This window comes from Pinus tabuliformis, chromosome 3_2 (assembly GCF_031772625.1).
Source record: "Pinus tabuliformis cultivar Carrire ecotype Pingquan chromosome 3_2, CPIR1, whole genome shotgun sequence".
NCBI classification, from domain to species: Eukaryota; Viridiplantae; Streptophyta; class Pinopsida; order Pinales; family Pinaceae; genus Pinus; species Pinus tabuliformis.
Genome location: NC_142302.1, coordinates 439994030 through 440017189, shown reverse-complemented (window position 1 = coordinate 440017189; position 23160 = coordinate 439994030). Strand labels below are relative to the sequence as shown.

At 35.3% G+C, this 23160-nt stretch overlaps 1 pseudogene across 1 annotated transcript in view; it reads left to right on the top strand.

Annotated features, from left to right (window-relative positions):
* Positions 1–21557, top strand: part of LOC149181201 (fasciclin-like arabinogalactan protein 15) — a 39994-nt pseudogene extending 18437 nt beyond the window's left edge. Inside the window, exons 5-10 of the transcript XR_016256721.1 lie at positions 13903–15724; positions 17533–18005; positions 18508–18613; positions 20403–20488; positions 20959–21159; positions 21301–21557. The product of XR_016256721.1 is annotated as a fasciclin-like arabinogalactan protein 15 (transcript). The remainder of the gene's footprint in view (positions 1–13902; positions 15725–17532; positions 18006–18507; positions 18614–20402; positions 20489–20958; positions 21160–21300) is intronic.
* The last annotated feature ends 1603 nt before the right edge of the window (positions 21558–23160 follow it).

Here is a 23160-nt window from a genome sequence, read left to right as displayed (position 1 = left end):
TCAAGGATGTAGACTACTCATAGTACTTGAGGAGGCCTACATTCCTCAAGAGTGCTTGGTTGCTACAATAGTAGGGTGAGGTTATTAAATCCCTCTCCCTCTCTCTAGCTTGCCATGTTCAGACCATACTGTATGGGTCTGCCTGCTGCTCCTGCTCGTGTTGTTGCTCCCTCTATTGATGTCTCTACTACATTATTGACATATAAAATACATAAGCCTCATAAATAAAATACATTTTTTTTATTAAATGAAACATTTGTTTATAAATATGGAAACACAACTTTTAATTAAAAAAAAAAAATCACGAGTGTGCTCAAAACACAGTCATGCATCGGAGCTAGTGCACTTTCAACTATAATTACATCGATATCAATATGCACATAAGTATGATGCACCATTGTTGGTTCACAAATTTAACTTTTGATAGTTGTGTGACACACTTGTGCACCGGTGTGAACGAATAACCTTTTCCACTGGCACCGAATGTTCAGGTTATCGAATGCACCGAGCTATAGCTATATTTTTAAATATTATTTTTTATGGTGTGTTTGGTAAATATAAATGCAATGAGTGTGACAAACTGACGTACAATATGTCACATCTTTCCCAGTGCATTTTCATTTACAAAATGCACCACAACAATGGTGGTGTGTTTTGTTCACGCACTGAAATGCGGTGCACCCTGTAAATTTACAGGGCACACCGCTATCAGTGCAAGTTGAACATATCAAGCGCATCGCGCAGTGAATTTTTTTTTCAAAAACAATGGAAAATTTAACCTAATTTAAAATTATAATCCGCAAAAAAATAAATTGGAAATAAATATATACATTACTTGGACATTTTGCCTTCGGGGAGGCATTGTGGACATGTAATGGAGAAAAACAAATTTTAAAAACGGTTTGAAAAATTTGGAAACTTAGAAAGTGAGCATGGTACAGAAAGGATGGTGAACAGAGAAGCACCGATCTCAGGGTGGTTGCATGTGGCAAGAGTGGCACCAGTGCTTGAGAGCTCTCCCACACTATAGATGGTAAAGATGAAAATTACGGTTGGGAGGGTTTTTTTATTTAACCCTCCTCCATTGTGTTTCTCTAACCACACTTGTGCATGATATATTGAAAAGAACTGTGTTTTTTTTAATTAATAAATATCGTAGTGTTTTTCTCAAGACGCCTAGGGGCATTTCTATACAGGTACTACACCGATGTGTTTTTAATATACCACCACTATTTTTTTAGAAATTAAAATCCGCCTAGCGATGTGCTTTAGAAGATGCCTCGGGGTGTTTTGATGATCTTACCGCACCAGAGCATTGTTGGAAAATAGCACCACATTTTTTCTGAAATGTAAAACTACAGTGGTGCTCCTTACTGGTATGCATCGATATGTTTTACTATATGAAGGACACCGGTTCTATCAACTATTCAAACACCAGTGCATTGTGTTATTTAGTGCACCATGTTTTTTTATTTTTATTTTATAAAAATAAATTTTCGACAGTGAACCATGTTATATGTAGCATCGATGCCTGTATGGATAGTAAAGCATCAGTGCGCTTGTATATTATAGACGCATCATCTAAATAACATCAGACAAAACATATGCCTGCCACCTTCACTACAAACATATTTTTGGGCTATTTTTATAGGGGCCTCCACAAAAACCTTTGTTAGAAGGTATTTTCCTTGTAGTGAAAGAAATTAAAAGATGTTTGTTCCTCATAGGGAAGTTTGTTGAGGACTATACTTCCCAAGATATTTTTGAACACATATATGAATTAGGTTTTCATGAAGTTGTTGCTTGCAGAAAGGTGAATCATGACCTTGATGATGATGATTTAGAAGATTTGAGGCACTTAACTTTCAAAGAGTCTGAAGGGGAGTGAAATATAAAGGATGATCCTATTAAAGATGCTCCACACCTAAAGCCATTGAAGTTGAAAAGCATAATATTGGCACTAAAGAGAAACCTAAGCTGGCTTCCATTAGTGATTACTGGGATGAGCATACTACAAAAGAAATTTTTGACCTGCTAAAAGAATATAAATATATTTTTCCTACCTCAGTTTCATAACCCAAAGAAATTAATGGAGACTTAGGAGAAATGAAAATTCTTCTAAATCTGGATGCAAGACCTATTAAACACCGACCTTATAAATTGAATCCCAAAGTAAAGGAGAAATTAAAGAAGGAAATAGAAAAGATGTTAGAAATTGGTCTCATTTTTCTTGTTAATGAAGTTGAGTGGATCTATCCCATTGTAATTCAGGATAAGAAAGATTCAAATGACATTCAGGTTTGTGTGGATTATTGAAGCCTTAATATTTCCTATGTTCTTGATCCATTTCGTACTCCCTTTAGTGATGAATTATTGGACAATGTTTCTAGAAATGAAGCATATTCCTTTACAGATGTTTTTTCAGGATATCACCAAGTGGACATTGTAGAAGATGATAAACATAAGGATACATTCACGACTGAGTGGGGTTCTGATACCTATCATGTCATGTCGTTCGGTCTCAAGAATGCCCAAGTTGTTTTTTCAATGATTGTTATTGCAGCCTTCCAAGAGTATAATCATAAATTTTTGGAACTTTATATGGATTAATGGACTGTATATAGTCTTTTGAGAAATCATTCCAGTATCATGTGAGTGATGTTTGATCATTGTGGGTAATTGAAAATCTATTTAAATTTGAAAAAAGTGTATTTTTGTTTAACAGAAGATCTTCAGCGAAAATCACAAGATAAATCATTTGTCGACGAGTTTCGAACCAACCAGTGTGGTTCATCGTCAGGACCAGTATTTTTGTTGTTCCCTTTGGTACCCTTCTTGGCCACATTGTTTGCAGGGATGGAGTTTACGTAGATCCAACGAAAGTTGCAGTCATTTTGAATATATCACCTCTCACCAGTATCAAGCAGTTACGATCCACTTTAGGGCATACAAGATATTTTCGTCGATTTATTCACAACTATGCTTTGATCATTGCTCCTTTGGAAAATTTGTTGAAGAAAATAGAACATTTTGTGTGGACTAATGAATGTGATTTTGCATTTGATACTTTGAAGGAAAGAAATTCTAGTGCTTCGATCTTGGTCTATCCAAATTGGAACAAGGAATTCCATGTACACATAGATGCTTCTAGAATTTCTCTGGGTGCCATTCTAGCTTAGCCAAGTGAAGGTAATCTAGATCATCCTATCTATTTTATCAGCCGAAAGCTCTCTATAGCTGAAAAGAATTATACAACTACAAAAAAAGAGGCCCTTTCTATGGTGTATTGGCTTCAAAAGTTTAGACACTATCTACTTGGAGGCCATTTAAAATTCTTTACTGATCATTCTGCATTAAAACATTTGGTGAGTAAACATTTCTTCGAAGGAAGAATATGTAGGTGGGTTTTGTTATTTCAAGAATTCACATTTGAATTTATTGTAAAACCGGGGAATACTAATGTGGGACCTGACCATCTTTCTCGGTTAGAGTCTATTGAAGGAGGAGGATTAGTGGATGACCAACTAGCTGATGCAGACTTATTTCAAGTTGATGTTGTTTCTGACTTTCTGGAAGGTATCGCCATATTCCTTGCCACTGGAAAATTCCATGATGATTACATAACAAATCAGAAAAGACATATGTTGGTTTGGGCTGTCGATTATCATCTTATTACAGAGAAACTATATAAAATGGGGCTAGATCATATCCTTCAATGATGTGTTTTAGATTATGAGAAAGAAAATGTTCTATGGGACTGCCATTTTGGTGTTGCAGGAGGTCATATAGGAGGATAAGAAATCATCAAGAAAGTACAACAATTTGGGCTTTGGTGGCCCACTCTGTCCAAGGATGCAAAAGAGTGTGTTAGGAAATGTGATGTTTTCCAATAGGTTGGCCGACCATCGCAGCAAGATGATCTTCCATTACATCATGTCTGAGCACTTGAAGCTTTTGAAAAGTGGGTTGTCAATTTTTTGGGTCCCATCAATCCTCCTGTGCAACATTCTCATGCCCGATATATTATTACTGGTATAGACTGCTTAATGCATTGGGATGAAGTTGCGGCTATCAAAGATTCTATTTCTAATATTGTTGCACAATTTATCTTTGAGAATATTATTACTCGCTTTACATACCTCAGAAGTCTTACAAGTGACCAAGGATCACATTTAATTAAGGATATTGTTGACACATTACTATGAAACTTTATGATTCAGCACCATACAAGTAGTTCATATCATCTGTAAGAAAACGACACGGTTGAAGATTTTAATAAAATATTGGAGAGAGATTTACTAAGATTTTTTCTGCAAATAGGGATGATTGGGATGAACGTGTTCCAACTACATTATGGGCCTATCTTTCTACTATGAAGTGGTTGCATAAGTATACTCTATTCCAGCTTGTTTATGCTCAGGAAGTCGTAGTACTAGTTAATTTTATTGTCCCTAATCTATTTATTGCACATGATACTAAATGATAGATGATGAATCTATTAGAGAGAAGTTACAAGAGTTATAAGAACTAGATGAGGATATATTTTTGGTAGATTTTCACCAAATTGTCGAAAAGGAATGACAAAAGTCTTGGCATCACTCACACATAAAGAAGAATTCCTTCTTTGTTGGCGACCAGGTCTTGCTTTATGACAACAAATATTTGAAGCATTCGGGAAAGATACAAATTCACTGGTTAGGGCCTTTCCTGGTTACAGAGGTACGAGATTCAGAAGTTGTCAAGCTTGTGTAGTTGGATCAAATTCTTTTTCTGGGATGGGTGAATGGTGCATGCCTGAAGCCCTACTATGGATAATAAAATTTTTAGGTACTTGTGGATCTTTGAAAGGAGGACATAGTTAGGTGTAGGATTGAGTTAGTCATGCTAGTTGCGATAATAAGTGTAGTTTCATTAGTTTTTCCAGTTTCGTTTAGTTGCGACCCACCACAATTGATTGTGGTTAGCGGGGGAGTATGTGTTAGGTGTCCTGTCTGTAAAATTCCATCATAATTAGTTGATTTTTTTTTAGCATTATTAATCATTCCCATAATACCTTCTGGTATATTCTGATTTTCCATTTTCTGGATATGTCATCATTCCTCGTTAATTGGACATAAATATAATCTAATTTTTTAGTTGTTTATGTCATTTACCTCAGATCCACATCCTAGTCATCATTATTATGCTGATTTTGATTTGGGAAGTTACCATAGTTATTATTTAACACTTTAATCATTTCAAGTCTTGTCAATGTTTTCTATATAGTGTGCATATTGTTGCTAGGATTCTTCATTGTGAGTGTATGTTTGGTCGAAGTATTCACCCTAGCTCCTGTGTCAAGTCCTTCTATACCTCAACCTCATTCCTAGCCTCCTATTTACATTTTCTACATTCATCAAACTTCAGCCATGACTCATCTCTTTAAAACTGTTGCCCCTATAGGTCTCTAAGATTCCTGCATTATGGCTATGGAGGACACTCTCAGGAAGTGTGAGAAAGTCACATTGGTTGATAATGATTTTGTTGATTCCTTCCTCTTTCCAGCATTGAAGCCTGAAGTTTTAATGGAACCTTTAGGAAAGCAGGGTGGTAGTGGTTCTTCTCATGTTAAGTTATATTTCCAACTTTTTCAGTTGTCTATGTTGATCACTCTGCGAAACCTACCCATGTTTGGTAACAATGGGGCAATTATGAAGTGTACAAAATCCATTATCAATCAATTGCATGGTGGGTCCTTATGGCTTGACCAGGAATAACCTATACATGTTAATGATATTTATAGGTTGAAAGGATTGTTAGCTGGTGGTACAAATGTTTATTTCGCTTTCCATACTACCTCGAAGTAGGCTAAGCAAAAGGGTGATGATAAATTTTACACCAAGTATGGAATGAAATGAGGTGGGAAAGGTGTTGTTATATACATGATTAATAATTCTCAAATAAAATTTTCATGTCACATTATAGGAGGAAAGCTAATGCGGAACTACACTAAAGGCGAGTGTACACTAGATTTCATTTTTGTCATCAAAGATTGTGATCATGGTAAGCAGCCCAATTGGTGTAGTTATTTGTTGAATGAGCTATTTGAGGCCTATGAGGATGTTTACAAGTAGCCTACATATCAGGGAAAATTTTAGGGGCTAATATTCGCAGATGGGCTAATTTTCCATGCTTTTTCCAAAAAAAAGATTCGCCAATTCCCATTTTTTCCTAAAAATGATTTGCCCAAATTTTATAAGAAAAAAATATTTCACCTTAAAAATTGCCAAAATTTTATAGAGACTATATAAAATCATTAGAAGTTTGAATATTTTTACTAAAATATCACCAAGCATTTTATAATTTGCATATTATGCATTAGTAAGATTTGCCAAAGTTTCTAATCTTTAAGATAAATTTCCATCCTTAAATTTTTCCCTGCTACATACTTTATTCACATTTATTTGGTTGTTACTATCACCATGATGAAATGGTGTACATAGGAGGGTTGACGTACAATTGTTAGGTGTCATGTTTGTCAAAGTTCGTCAGAATTAGTAGTCTTTTCTAGTCATTATTACAATATTTCTTGTAATACCTTATGACATATTTTTATTGTCGGTTTTCCAACTATGTCATCATTCCCTATTAATTGGCCATAATTATAATCTATTTTTTGAGTCATTACATCATCTACTTGAAGTCAACGTCTTAGTCATCATTATTATCCTCATTTAAATTGATTTTGGGAAGTTACTTTATTTATTAGTTAACGGTCTAATCATTTTGCGCCTTGTCAAGGTTTTCTATATAGCATGGATGTTGTTGCCATGATTCTTCATTGTGAGTGTTTGTTTGGTTGAATTATTCACCTTGACTCCTATGTCAAGTCCTTCTGCCTCTCAACCTCATTTCCGGCCTCTCATTTATATTGTCTATTGTCATCAAACTTCATCCATGACTCGTCTCTCTAAACGTGTTGTCTCTCTAGGACTCTCAAATTCTCACATTATGGCTATGGAGGACACTCTCTGGAAGTGTAAGAAAACCACATTGGTTGATAATCATTTGGCTGATTCCTTCCTCTTTCCAGTGTTGAAGCCCAATTTTTTTATGGAACCTTTAGCAAATCAAGGTGGTAGTGGTTCTTCCCATGTTGAGTTAGATTTACGGCTTTTGCAGCGGTTTGTGTTGATCACTCTGCAAAACCTTCGCGTCTTTGGTACCACTGGAGCAGTTATGAAGTGTACAAAATTTCTTATCAGTTGATTAAATAGCGGGGCCTTATGGCTTGACTGCGAATACCCTATACATGTTAATGATATTTACAGGTTGATAGGGTTGTCAGCTAGTGGCGCAAATGTTTCTTCCACTTTCCAAACTATCTCAAAGTGGGGTAAGAAAAAAGGTGATGATAAATTTTACAAAAAATATGGAACACAGTGAGGTGGTCGAGGTGCTATTATTGACATGATCAACAATTATTGAATAAAATTTGCATGTCACATTATACCAGGAAAGTTGATGCACCATTACACTAAAGGCGAGTGTACACTAGATGCCATTTCTATCACTGAAGCCCGCAATCATGAGGAGCAGCTCAATTGGTGTAGTTATTTGTTGAATGAGCTATTTGAAGCCTATGAGGATGTTTACAAGTGGGATACATACTTTATTTATGGTTATTTGGTCATTGTTATCGCCACGATGACACTAGTACAAAATGAGACATTAGTGACTACATGACTAAAAAAGTTAGTCACCACAATTATTTCAAGTGAATTACTACTAAATTTGAGCAATTTTAACTAACCTGACTAAAAAAGACCAACTTAAATGACTAGTTTAGTCTAGGGATTAAATATACGACTAGATAATAACTCACCCAACTAAAAGTGACTAACTTAAATGACTAATTTAGTCCACGACTAAAATATATGGCTAGATAATAAGTAACAAAATTAAAAATGATTAACGTAAAAAACCACTCTAGTTCAAGAATAAAAATATGACCAACTAACAAGTATATGAGTTAGTTGTTTATGCTAGTCATTGTTAATTATGTCACTTGAGAAATGGAAAATTGCAATTTTGATACTGAAGTGTTACATTTCACTAAATTTTAACACTGCAAGTGGATTCAGAGATCCCTTTAAGGGGGTCTCTAAATCCATCTACATTATTAAAATTTAGATACAAAGTGGTCTTTGAATGCATTTATAGTGTAAAATTTAGAGAGGGGGTCTCTAAATTTGTCTGCAATGTTAAAATTTAGGTAGATAGATTAAAGGGGTCTATGAATCCATCTATAATGCTAAAATTACAAAACTTTTATACACTAGAGTATAAATTTACAATATATAATAGTCTTATACTCCCTTTGGAGGGAGGTACAAGAAAGAGAGTTTGAAATTGATATAGAAGGGTTTTAAGGGTTAATAGGAATTTTTTCCTCACGTCTTAGAGAGATGACACACTATTTGTTGTGGGTTTTTTGTGGTGTTGTTACATACCATGGTTGATTATTGCAATAGATTCATAGAGACAATGATTTTATTAATTTGAATTCAAAGTATGTTGATTTAAAGTTGGTCAATTAATATAAATCTAGATTAATCTAAAGCCATATTATTCTACAAATAATTTTATAGATACGTGCATTATAAAAATGTGCACAAATTATAATAGCGCATTCACATTCTTAGAATGTGCATGCACTATTATTATAAAACCATACGTACTAACAATTCTTGTTGCTCTTTATGTAGAATAACATGCCATGGCTTCCACATCTAGGTTGAAATCCGAATATCCCTCAGAGAGTATCTATGTGGTTGTTTGAGGGTTACTCCATGTTCCTTGAACTCTAGAGGTAATATTTAGGTCATGAGGCCCTCTTTTCTCCTCCCCTCGAGATAGTACATTCACCAAGACCCATTCTTATCATGTAAACCATACCAATGGCCAAATATCCCCCAGAGGCCAAATATCCCCTAGATATGTCATGTGTGGTAATTCAAATACTTGTTCAATAAGATTGAACATGGGAAGATTCAAATATGACCCAAGCACCTATGATCCTTTCTTGACCATGGTCAAGGACCCAAGTGCCATACATGGTGCAAAATACCTCCTAATAATATTAAGGCCAAACTTCGAGGCCCCAAGACCCAACTATTTAGTCAATTTAGTGTCCTAAATTGCTCTACATAAATTATCAATCTGAGTATCGTAAACTGATGAAGTGTAGTGCACTGTTTGTGCTAGATAACCCTTCTTACTTCATTGTTTTTGTGTTTTATGTTGTTTTGGGGGTTCTTGGTCTTTAGTTCCTAATGATTTACAATGTAATTATCAAAAACTTAAATCTAACTTTCGTAAAGACTGCTCAAAATCTAAAAATGAAAACAGAGCTTAAGAAAGACTTGGAAGTAGAGCTTAAGCAAGAAATGAAAACAAAGTTTCTATTCCTGTTTCACTATTATTTCCAAATCATGAATTAAAACTGAAAGTGAAATTTGCAATTGATGTCTAACTAATTACAGAAATAAAACTAAATGAAATACTTAGTTACTCTGCCTCTCAATTTTGGGAGAAAGTCTCCTTGGGATGACATTTGAGGAATTATGTACTTCATTATTCTAAGAGAAAACAAATATAGAGATGCAACAAAGACTCATTGCATAAATGAAATGTTCAACCACTTAGTTTAGGATGAATTATCAACTTGAAGAGTTTTTTAGAAACATTCATTAACACCATGAGTCAGTGAACTAAAAATAAAATGGAAAAGACAGTAAATGGCACTGATTAGTCTAATTGAGAATTTAAAGACTAGTAAAACAGTGAATGAAGTAAACTAGATTACATTACTGAGTTTCAACTTCTAACTACTGATAAAAACTAGAAAGAGATCAAGCAAAAAGAAGCTACTCTAAATTATGAATACTATTAATAAGAAAATGATGAAAATTGCATTATAAACATTGTTAGTAAGAAAATGATTATAAACACTGTGAAAGAAAATGATGAATTTACAGTTAACAAGAAGAAGAAAAATAAAATGAAATGAAACCTTCTTCAGTGCAGGGGCCCTCTGCAACTGATTAGGCTATGCTTGCTCAATCAACTCCAAGAAAACTCCTTCAGATTTCCATAAAACATGTGGTCTTCATATTAAAAACAGGGACACAAAATGCCTAGGAATTACAGAGTTTAAAACTTCGATTTCACAATAAAACTATCACTATTACTACTAACTTATTTGATCCTTTACACAAGTATTTATAAGAAAAACCATACAACTGTTTGTGGAGAAAAACATGCTATAGCCAAACACGTAGAAGACAGATATGCAGAATTTCTTCCTCAGCTATTGGAGACATAAATCCAAGACATGGTGGTTGTTGGATTCAGTTGTACAGGTGGCTGTTGGAGTTCGTAGGTATAAGTAGTTGTTCCGGATAACGCTTCCCATCACTGTGAAACGTGTTAATTAACCACGAAACAGAGTCATGTTATCTTCGGTCTCTCTGCGTTTGACTTATCCATTGACCATAGTTTTATGCCATCTTCTTTGTCAACCTGGGCTAAATGAATAGGAAAGGGTCCATGTCACAATGATTTCCAGGCTACCCATGTGGCTAGTTTCTCCTTCTGACACCTGGAACCTGTTAGAGCATGGAGGTAGCTGCGGAACAGCTGATCAGCTGCAGAATAGGCTGCCTTCCGTAGCTAATATACAAAAATTTATTCAAAAAGTAGAACATAAAATCATAACATGTAAATCACTAAATGTCCTCCTCAAGACAGTATATACCAGTCATTGGTGATGAGAATGCATCTTTCTCATGGAAAATCAAAGAAAAGGAATGAGAAGAGTTGCTAGGGAAAGAGTAATTTTGAGGCTCAACACCAACCATGGCACACAAAACCTTCAAATAGCACCCATAATGCACCTAAAGGCTAGATATATCTTAGATATGATATGTGTTGCGGTTTGGGGCCTTATTCACGTCCATTGAACTAGAGAAGTTTTGTTTAGGGATTAAGGATCTTGTTTTCCTTCCCTATCGATCATAGAGGCCATAAAGCCCATTCTTATTATGAAAAACATACTAATTGTGCCCATATTCCCATTCTAATATCTTGTTCATGAACATTAAACATAAGAAAGACTTGTTTAGGTCTAAGGCCATTTTTCATTCCTTGGCTAATATATAAGCCCTAGATCCCATATGATGTGGATAACCTCATAATGGAACCCTTATCCTAAATGGAGTCCTAAAATCCCTCAAAGAGGATTTATATTGTTCTTTATGGTCTTTTTCATGCAATGTAAGCCAAAGAAGTTTCATTTTGGGCTTGAGGCCATTGTTTACATCCCTTTACCATCGTACAAGCATAAGACCCATTTCTATGACATAAAACATACTAATGACACTAAAGATCCCCCATATAGGTCCAAGATCCATTACCAGAGGTCATGATGTGTGGTTCTTTCAAAAATACTTCATGTAGATGCCACCACACTAACTCTCTACAACAGGCCACCCTTAAGGTAAGGCTATTAGTCGACAAGGATGAATATGCTCCTATGGTTGGCTACAATCCACACATATAACCCAATACCTAGTAAATTCACGTTGCCTCAAATGCTACAACAATTCTAGTTCACCAAACCTCTTTTCTATCAGTGTGCACAACTCAAGCGATGGGATTTCCTTCTCTACACTACAATTTCTCATATAATGTCCATCCCTTGAAAAGCTCCAATGCAAACTAGTCAAAAATATCTTAGGTAGGGGCTCTAGGAAATCTAGCTACAAATGGAGTCCTTCTCATGACCCTTACATGGGCTCTTAAGCAAGTTCTCAATGGAAATATCATTTCAAATATAACAACCTAATTCTCAGCATAAAACCTAGCTCTAGAAATTGGTTTTCACTTACAATATGGCTCCCACTCTCTTTTCCAACATCCAACTCTATTTGTTTTCTTTGCTTCCCTTCCCGCAAAATCAACTCTCTTCTTCCACTTGGGTTTCCCTTTCCCTATTCTTCCATGGATATTGGACTCACACAATTCCCCCAAGTGATTATACTCAACTTATGTTGTCATAATTAAGAGAGATGACTCTCTCACCCACCTCTTACATGCATTCATTGATATAATGCTTAATTGGTTACATTTAGATAAACTTTGCAATCATATTAACTTATTAGTTAACTTAATATTTATTTCATTATTATTTGATCCTATAATATTCCCTATAGTAATATAAGTTTATATGAAGTTTAATCAAGAGAATAATAGATTATTTTTATCTTTAATGTTCTTAATTCGTATAATTTTAATTAACTAAAAATAGATTTATTTAGTTAAGTATAGATTTAAATAATAAATCTAACAAATTAACTATTTTATTAATTAAATATCTAATTCTTCCCTAAATCTTGATCTCGTCAAATATAGTTGTTGCCAAGTCAATTATTGTCGTTTCCTATGGTCAAATTAGTTGTTTCTCTCTAGCCTCTGGAATTCTCGATCTCTCTATTTAATTCGTTGCCAAGGTCTCGTTCTTCATCTTGTCCTAATGATGAACCACACTTGCTTGTTCGAAACAGGTCGATGAATGAATTTCGATGTGATTATCGCCGAAAACATGTCTCAAACACTTGATAATGATCACAGAAGCCTTATTTCTATGATATAATTTCTATCACAAGAGACCTATCCCATCTCCTTAGTGACTATGTGAGATGACTTTTCTATCAACCTCTTACATACATTCAATCATTAGCTTTAGTAAATGTAATGTGGACAATAGTTAATAATAATATAATTTATGAAAGTAACATGGGATTCTAAACATGTATAATTTCCCTTGGACCCCCCTAGCCCCCTCACGTATGGAATCATAACCTCCCATGAGTCTCTCCTTATTTTCCTATAATTAATTATTTTTATTTCTTTCCATGTATAATGGTTATATATTAAATTGTTTAGCCCTTCCATTCATTGTATATACACATAAACATTTCTAATTCATGTACCAAATTCGGGTGTTACACTGTCCATACTATGAAACGAGATAGACCTAATATTAATCAACGAGATAAACCTAACCAACTTTAATAGGACAAGATTGATAACAAGTGATGGCACATAAATTTATTATATTTTTAAACCTTTGTGATCAACCATCTCTAGTCTCTTTTTTAATGATTAATTGGCTTTAATGTAAACTATACTTGAGGGGAATTTATCATGAATTTGAGTTTCATCTCTACCCATGTGATTTGGAGTTGCTACAATTTGTAATTCCTCGCGGAGTTGTTTATAATGCGACTTTTTGGAGATTCCGGTGACGGAATCCGGCGGAAGAAATTGAGGTTAAATCTTGATTTGTTGCAGGTAAAATGGTTTTTTAACTGCATATTTGGATTCACCACCCTCGAAAACCCCTAGGACGCTTTCATTGTGCAGAAACTAGCTATCAAACTTGCAATTCCAATAAATTCCTGCCGGATTTCGACCGAAAAACCCGCCGGAAAGCCTTTCAAAAAGTCGCATTATAGACTATTTCATTCTATATATCCCCGTACTTAATCCGCACTAACTTCGCTGTGGATTTTGTCATGGATTCATTATGGATTCTACAACGACAATGATTAATAACATATATAGTACAAAATTACAAAGTTTTACACGATCCATGACTTGGGCATTCAAAGGAACTAAAAGATTTCACTTTTCGCAAGGGATCTCTCAATTTAAACTAGAGTTTTCGCACAATCAAACACGAGGAATGAAATAGTCTATAAAGCGACTTTTTGAAAGGCTTTCCGGCGGGTTTTTCCGGTCTAAATCCGGCAGGAAAAAAAGTCGCATTATAAACAACTCCATATATAGAATACGTAGACACAGGTCTCTGCAATAAACTCAAATTCAGTATCGGTTGCATTATTGGATTCACATTACACTGAAATTGCAGAGCTGGTGGAGAAGGCCCTACTGCTGCAACCATTGGAAGAGGTGGTGGGAAGCAACAACATTACATTTTTTGCTCCCAACTATGGATTTTTGGAGAAGAATTTGGATCTAGAATTCAAGCGGTTCCTATATGAGCCCGAAAACCTAAGGTCTCTATAGTGTTTGCTTCAGTACCAAGAGGTGTCGAGGAGGATTTTGGTGGAGGAATGAGACCCATCAAAATTTGAACAGAGATGGGCTCAAGTTTGAGGTGAATGGGGATGGCCAGAGAGTAGATTTTGGGGCTGTGATTCATCCCATTAATGTTGTGGTGAAGCCAAATGGGGTCATTCATGGAATTGATAGAGTCTTGGTTGCCAAGTCAGTGCAGGATGATTTCAATGCATGGAGGAGTGGGGTGGTGTTGGCTGTGAAGCTTGAGGGGTCACCTATGGTTGATGGACCATATATGAAAAAGTCAGTTTCAGGCTCGGGATTCAAGCTTTATTCTATTCCTCCTCCTCTAGTGCATTCAATATACTATGCCTTGGACCCTGGGCCTTGGTTGGCACCTGCATCTGCACTGGGTCCTACTTCTTGGCACCATTGGTTTAATTGGGAGAGGTAGGTCAAGGACTTCATTCACACAGTGATGCTTTATGGTGGCTACAATGAGATGGCTGATATCTTGGTGAACTTGACCTCCTTGGTGTTTGAGATGGCCAAGCTCATTTTAGAGGGTTACCGCATCACTGTCTCGGTGCCCAATGATGAGGCAATGAGCGAACTCACAACAGATCAGTTGAGCGAACCGGTTGCTCTAGATAGGATCATGTATTATCACATTATCCTAGAGTATCAGAGTCTCAGACTGAGGAGAGCTTGTAAATTGATGTGAGGAGGTTCGATAAGGTCAAGTATGATACTCTTAGGGTCCCTCATAAGGTGGTCACTCAGGAAGCAGATGGGATTGTTATGTTTGGGCATGGACAGACAACTCCGCACCTGTATGATCATGATATTTACGTTGATGGTAGAATCTTTGTGCAGGAAATCGATAAAGCACTGTTCCCACAAGAAGAAGTGGCAAAGCCGCCATTTTAAGGGCAAAAAGCTAGAAGAAGAGCAGAAGGAGGTTGAGGAAATGAATAAGCCAAGTAAAGGGCGGTTACTTGGAACATTGTATAACCTGGTAGATAGGTTTGCTCAAAATTCCCTTTTCTCAAGCTGCCAGTAATGACATCTGTGTGTGAAGAGCTTAGTTGAGGGTGGAAAAGGAACCTTGTGTGCTGAAATGCCTGGGTAGAAACACCAATGTTGTAATCAAGGGTTATATGCATCATTCTTATGTCTTTTGTCTACCATACTCTAGATAAGATATGTTGTAGGATTTGATGTAATAGTAGGGTGTATTACTAGTAAATTAATTGAAGGTTCAACTAGGATCATAGCCTAGACACTTCATGCCAAATCCAAGTCGCCCTCAAAATATTGTAAAATCCTCTTTTGCAATTCCCATAAAACTAACAAAAAATAAATCATAGATGTTTTCTTTGGCGAGGCCCTTAGATCATCTCCAGCTGCATTATCCAATCTGCGTTGGTGCTCTTTCGTGCTCTGGTACTTAGGGTTTGGGGAAATCCCCCACATGTTTCTAATAGCCCAACAATTATCCATAACATTGGTGGGTTTGTGGTGTTTTGAGTTCTGCGAGGTTTGATCATCATGGTGACCTTTTCCAAGCCGGAAAATAGTCTCAAGCAAGCCAAAGGTACGTATCATTTACATAGATTTATCGTTACATGGACTTTTTTTTTTGTTGTTGTTGTTTAATTTCAAACATTTGTTAAATTTGTATTATCTTATAAGCTTCAACAACTTGGTATGATAAAATCGTTTATAGGAGGAATTTTCTTTTAGCGTTGAAATTATAAGAACTGTGTATCTAGATGGGGTCCTGAGATTCAAAAGGGTTTGTGCTTCTTTGTAATAGTTGGGTTCATCATGTTCTAGGGTTGGGTTTTGATATTGCCAATATGTATTTGAAATTCTGATTTTTTCTCCAAAAACCGCACATCTAAGCAATGTTTAAGATGTGATGTAATAGATATGCTAATGGACGCTAAAGATTCAGAGTATCTTCTGCAAACGTTCGTCGTTGCATTGTCTTAATTTTTGTCTTTATAATGGATATTTACTTTTTGGTATTTTAAACTTTTCACCCTAGAAATTGCTTTTAACCCTTCATATTCGTAGCACACCCTTGTTGCCAATTTTTTTGGACCTTGAAGTTTTGTAAGGACCATTACAGGGTAGTATGTATAGGGATTCATTTTCAGTAGCCTTGTCTATATATATGAGGTCACTTTTTTTTAGTTCATGCCAATTTTGGCATACTAAAAATCTTATGTATTTAGGATCTGAAGGACGTATCTAGTTTAATTTTCTTTTTTATACTAAAAAACTAAGCTTTTGAATCAAATTCAGTGTTGTTGGCCTAAAACTTAACCGTTTTACTTGTTTCTACCGATAATGTGCATTCGTTGATTTGTTTGTCGAATGTTCCCATTGTTTAAAATGTTTTTCTCTTTTTATGCTGGATTTCAGAAAAAAGAAATATTAATTTATGTTGTTTGTAATGGTTGATATGACTGTGTTGATACATGGTATTTTTAATTACAAAAATAAGACAGAGATATGCCATCACTGTTTGGTTATAGCTTTTTTTATTACAATAAAATTATAACAAGTCTAGTATATTTTCTCTTTATTGTTTTACAATTGTTTTCAATTTTCACTTCAAACCTACTTAAGCAAGGACTATGTTACAAGGTTCTTTGAACTTCAATTTTGAGGTTTGAAATTTGGTGAACCTAAAAAAAAATTGAGGTTTGGAAAACCTTATGTTCATTCACCAAGTCCACAGCTCAAGCTCATAAATAACATCATGTCACAGCTCAAGCATGTAGTATATCCTTGTAGTTTCCAAGTCTATAGTAACATATATATAGAAAATGTATATACTATAGATAAACCTAATGGAAAACCTCATCTGAACCCATCGGAAAAATTGAACTCAAATTGAACCCAATCATTGTTGAACTGAACTCGAACAGGAAGTGTGTGACTTAGGGCAAGGATACACTTCCCAGCAGAGTTGTACTCTTCTGATTCATCTCACAGTCACTGATGAGAGGGTCTTTGAACTTTTTTATTTTACATAGAAAATTAAGAATTCTTGGGCGATTTTCCATGATTATTTATGTCATGAGAGTTCCTGATTTTTTATTATTATCTCACATTACTTCGATGATTACGGAGAATAATAATAAATTATCAATGTTGACTCTTTTGTGCACTGACATAAGGAAGAATACATAATTAGTGCTTGTCTCATTATTTCAGGGCTAAGTTGAAATATTTTAGAAAAATAATTATTAAAAATAAATGGCATGTTCTCAGTGCCTAAATGTTAACACATGAAACCACAGTAATATATTCGCAGATGTAGAAATATGTGCCTAACTCTTTAAGTAATGATATAGAAAATTAATGAGCTTTATTTTAAATTGTATGCAGAGTTGATGAATGTTGGCCAGAAGCACACAACATTACAGGCACTTCAGGACTTGATAACATCAAAGTGGTACAGAGCATGGCAAAAGACACTATAAAAGGTAATGTTCAAATATGTGGAACTTTGTGTGGATATGAGCCATTTCAGGTTTACAAAGGATGGACTTATTCAGTATCACATTGTATGCCAGCGAGTGAATTTCAGTTCTTTGGAGGAGCTTATCAAATATTTTTGCCAGCTCTCTAGTGAGAAGGCTAAAGCTCAAGCATAGGCATCTGAGTTCACTCTTGATGCTGAGGACTAAGAGGTAGAGAAGAGGACAAAGGACTTGATGCTCAATTATGTCAGTGGAGAGAAAGGGAAATACAGGTTTGATCAGGAATTGGTTACCCCATGGTTTAAGTTTCTTTGGGAAACCTATAGGAACGTACATGAAATACTTTGTAACAATTCAAAGATGGAAACACTATATGCGGTGAGTGCATATTAAATAATGTTGGAATAGATGGAACAATTCCTTAATTTGGAAATTTGTATAGTAATGGTTGTTGTCGTGTATTCCACTTAATTATTTCAGTAACAACTCGAAATAGACTGCCCCAATCACAACCATGGATGCACTAACATTGATTAATCCTGAGTCGTATTGTTTTAGGAGCTTTAAATGTTTTTATAGTTTGTTCTGTATATTCTATTTCAATGACAAAGACACATATTGCACTCCTTCTAGCATGTGCAGTGGATATAACAACTAATGTTTATAGAAATGAAAAAATATTTTGTTGTCTTTTAGTTGCCTATTAAAAAGTGTTTTGAATAAGGTCTTTATTCTAGTATGGTTGACTACAATCCTAATTGGATTGGCAGATGATTGCACATCGAGACTTTCAGTTTTGTTTACAATATAAATAGACAACAGAGTTTTGTCGGTTTTCTGAAATAAGAAACAATCATCTTATGAATTTGAATAATTACAGGGATCAAAGAAACAGGCCTGACCTGAATCTCCCTGCGAGCTTGCAGATTTACCTTGATACAAGATTTGAGCAACTAAAGGCTGCAACTGAGCTTGAGCTCTGGCAGGTTGGTGAGCAAAATTTTTATTTGTAATATATTTATTCCTTAAACTATTTCTTATGACAAATGGAATATGATGTGTAGGAAACTTTTCTCCATATAAGATATTCATGGCCTTATGTGTATGGTCAAGAAGACTCCTAAACCTCAAATGATGGCAATCTACTATTCAAGTAAAAAAAATATTTTGGATATAAGAAAGTCATTTATATCATGTTTATGCATGGTGCAAGCTCTATATCCTCGAGAAAACCTACAATAAAAACTTAGCACATAAATGTTTGCAGTTGATGGCATCGTATGTATTGTTAGCTTCCATTTTTATTATGCCCTGTGATCACAAACATGCGGTTCACCATTTTGAACTGGAGAATAAGAAGGAAAGAAGTTCAAGAATGGCCATCTTTTGGGATTTAGTTTGAATGCTAAAAAGGACACCAGAGAAGTGGTAGGGTATTTAAATGAAAGGGATTAAGTGCATCTGTCACTGTTTGAGATGTTTGCATTTGTATAGTTTTTTCTGATATAAGTATTATACTTTATCATTGGTTCAAGGAGTTTTCTCCCAATATGTCCATTAATAATATGTTTTTTTGGCAGCCGTCATGCTCAACACTTCTATCTAAATTGGAAAGTAATAGGTATAGAGCTTGTTAAAGCATTTATTAATTAAATTAAAATTCCTTCCTTGATGTTGCTGAGAAGTCAGAGCGCACATATATTCTGCTAAGCACTTTCTGTGCTTGTACATTTGTTTTTTAGAAAGCTACCTGGTTTCAATTATAACTAGATTGAATGTGGTGTCATATTAGGATTTTTTTACAATATCTACTTATATTAATAGCTTATAATAATGTTTCTACCATATAATAATAATGCGCTTCATTTTTTAATAATTCAAAAGCGTCTTCACCTCAAACTATTTGGTTCTACATATCTCCATTATTGCTTATAAACAACTGGTTTAGGTTAACTATTGCTTTGAAATATAAGTTAACATTTGAGGATATGTGAATATAATTTAGTCGTACTGGATTTAAAGGATATTTGGGTTCAGGAAAAGAAACTGGAAACATGTACTTATGTGGGTAGCTTGTGTCTTTATTATATTTTAGGTTTCCAAAGGTGTCATGACATGTTTTCTGCGAGAAGTGAAATATTTGTATCATCTGTTAGAAAATGATTTTCACCCTTTAGATCTTGCTGATAAATTTGAACCACTGCTACGCAAGCTCTCTAAGCTTAGTGACAAACTGCCTCCAACTTCTCTGATCCAAGAAGTGCAATTGGAGCAATACATTCTTGCTGTAGAATGGAGCAATAAATTCTTGCTGTAGAAAGGCTAACTACTTTGAGAGTGTTACAGCAGTGGATGGGATTTAAATTTTTAAACTACTTTGAGAGTGTTACAGCAGTTGATGGGATTTAAATTTTTAATTCCCACTTTCATTTCATGCTTTCTATTATTTTGTGGTGTGACTACTTGTGATTTGTAAATGTGGCCTACTTTTAGAGTTACACAACTTACAACATGTGATGGGGAATTTAATTATTACTTTGTTCAGTTCATTCATCTCTACTATTTTATGCCATATGGTGTGAAAATATTGGATTTGGTATATATTTCTTACACTTTGGTGTTAAAGTATAAACACTCTCTTTTGTCTTCTAAAAATAGAATTCTTGAGGTTTTCTAAAGCTAACCTTTGCGTGTTTCGAGTATCAGAAGTGTATCAAACAATGAAAATCACGGTCCTATCAAATATGACACCATTTTCTGATTTTTCTGTTATAGAGAGGTTTAGTGTGGATGTTGTGAAGTACAATTTCGTACAATTGAAGATTGACCATTTAAGAGGCATTGTACCATTTGGCAGTCAGGTGAAGTAATAAAATTTTGCTTATTTTCAATATTTTGTATAAAAATATAGAATTTCGAGGATTCAACTTTTTAGCATGGATTATTTTTTAGAGAGCATAATATAATCTCTTCACTCAATTTATTTATGCAAGAGCTTAAATCAGAAAATATTCACGATCATTTTGTTATTCTTGTGAAACGGTTAAACAAGGCTAGAAGTCTCGTGCAACTGCCTTCTGTTGAGAAAGTCCCAAAAGCAAGTCAACACTTCCTAGTATTGCTTGAGGTCATAGAGAAAGAGCATAGAAAGATTTGTGCTTATAGAGTCTTGATTGAGAGGCCCAAGGAGGAGCAAGAGTGACAAATGCTTGAAATGGTCTATCATTTTTGTTTGATTTGGTGGTGCAAGCCTTTTATATCACGATTTATAGGAGATTCTCTATGATAATGTTGTGTGTTGAATTTTTTTACTTTTACTGGTCTTATAAAGGAACGAGAGGAAGAGTCAAAGAGATTGAAGTAGCAAAGAATAACAGAAGAAGAATAAAAAATACTTGACTCTACGTATACTAAAGAGAAGGGCAGTGAATCAAAGGGAGATTGAAGAGAAGCAACTGGAGGAAGCCTAACTTTTTCTTCAAGAAGCTGAGAGAAGCAAAGGGAAAAGGGGAAAAAAGATTTCTGTTGAAGGGTATGCAACATATACTTATGTGCCTTGTACCTTGTATGCTGTAGTTCTGTTAAATAAATTTTGAAAATGCTAGTTGTTTTTGGTTATAGAGGAATTCTTATACTTTGATATTCTTTTTCTATGATTATTATCTCCTTGCAGGAAAAGGTCACAAAGTAGACCCTCATTGAGCAGGCTTTGAATGAGGAGCTTAAGAAAAGGCAGGAAATGGAACATAAACTTCAGAAACTAGCAAAAACTATGGATTATTTGGAAATGGCCAAAAGAGAAGAGGAAACCCATCTTATTGAAGCAGCTTATCGAAAACATTTGGTAGATGATCAAATATTCTTTGAACAACAAGAAGAAGTTAGCTTGATTTTGACTTTCTGGATCTAATAATGATATACCAGTTGGAAGAGAAGAAATTTCACGAGTCTATGAGATTTGTTTAATAGTTAATTAATTTAGGACTAAATAGCTTGCTTTAGTGTATACAAGTTCTTGAAATTAAGCAGTTGATGTATTTTGGTTTTATGTTCTAAATGGTCTCTCTAATATGATACTCGTGCAATGGTAGCAAGCAATTGGACAAAGAAGACAAAAATATGCTACAAATAATGTGGAGAAGAATAGACCTATCCAAATGCTAATTGATAAGGTAAGGTTTGGCATATTATGTTATGTTGAGGTTTTGGTTTGATGTTTGGCTATCATGCCAGGATCTATTTTTCTTCCTGGAACTGCAACTAAGTTAGTTTTAGATATCATTTTTTGGGATTCAACTGCGTTAAGTAGGTCATTCATCTATGACCATTTCCATGAGAGATAGTCGTAATTGATTAATTTCTCATGATTTTTGAATAGTCCACTTAGCACTCATTGCATCGGGTGATGCTCACAGGGGTGAAGAAGTGGGATTGAAACTAGTGAAATAAATCACATAGCGTCAATCATCACTTCTGGGGCTTGCACCTGGTAACCAGGACTTCCTGGGAGGTCACCCATCCCAGATCGCCTCTGGCTCAAGCCCGCTTAACTGTGGAGTTTTTATGATTAATGCATAATATCTTTCAGAATCAAGTAGCTAGGCGTCGCTAAGGAAAGTTTGAGAGACTGAAGCAAGAAAGAGAAGAGAGACTTGCATAGCTCCGAGAACTTTGAAAACAAGAAAGAGAGTTGTGTAGAAAGATGGAATTTTATAGAAGGCAAGAGGAGGCAAGGTTGATCAAGCTCAAGGAAGAGAAAGAAGCTCGCAAGCTTGAGGGTAAGGGGTTCAAACTATATATTGTACAATCTATTGATTGTATGAATTATGTTTTTATTTCTTTTCTTTTGAGGACCATAAGATAATTAGAGTTTCTTGTGGGATGAATGTGTTACAGAGGAAGAGACATTGCACACTGTTGACACCTAATCCGAAACGGATGGGTGAACTGGACAGTCATCTAGAAGATGAACTGATCCGTTTTATGTATGTATATAAATAATAGTTGGCTAATGAATAAAATCATCAGTTCTTTCTTGCGCTCATTAATTTTTGGAGTTAAGCTGGCCTGACATGGTATCAGAGCTCAGGTCCCAGGCCTTAAAATAACTGTAACTCCTGCCTCTGCCAGGTTTCTGCGCCCTCATGAAACCTCTGTCCTGAGAGACTGCGCATCCGTTTTCTCTGCGCATCCGTGCCTCTGTCCTGGAGACTGCGCATTTTTTTTGTATAAATGTTTGTCTGAATTCGCTGCCCCTCTCTGCGCTGCCTCTGACCTGACATATCTGTCCATATTCCAACGCATCTGTCTGAATCGATTTGCCTACTCTGTCTCTGTCGCTGCCCAGAGATGCATGTAACATGGTATGTAACGTTCTCCCACCGTCTTCCACCGTCCAACGCCTCTATCCAGCTGCGTAGATACCATAACATCCGCATGCTCACTCATTTGCCCGTTTGGCTCACTGGTTTCCGTCTGCCATGTGCTTGAGCAGATTTCCTTTGTACGACCGAGCATCTGGAATTCCTTCTGT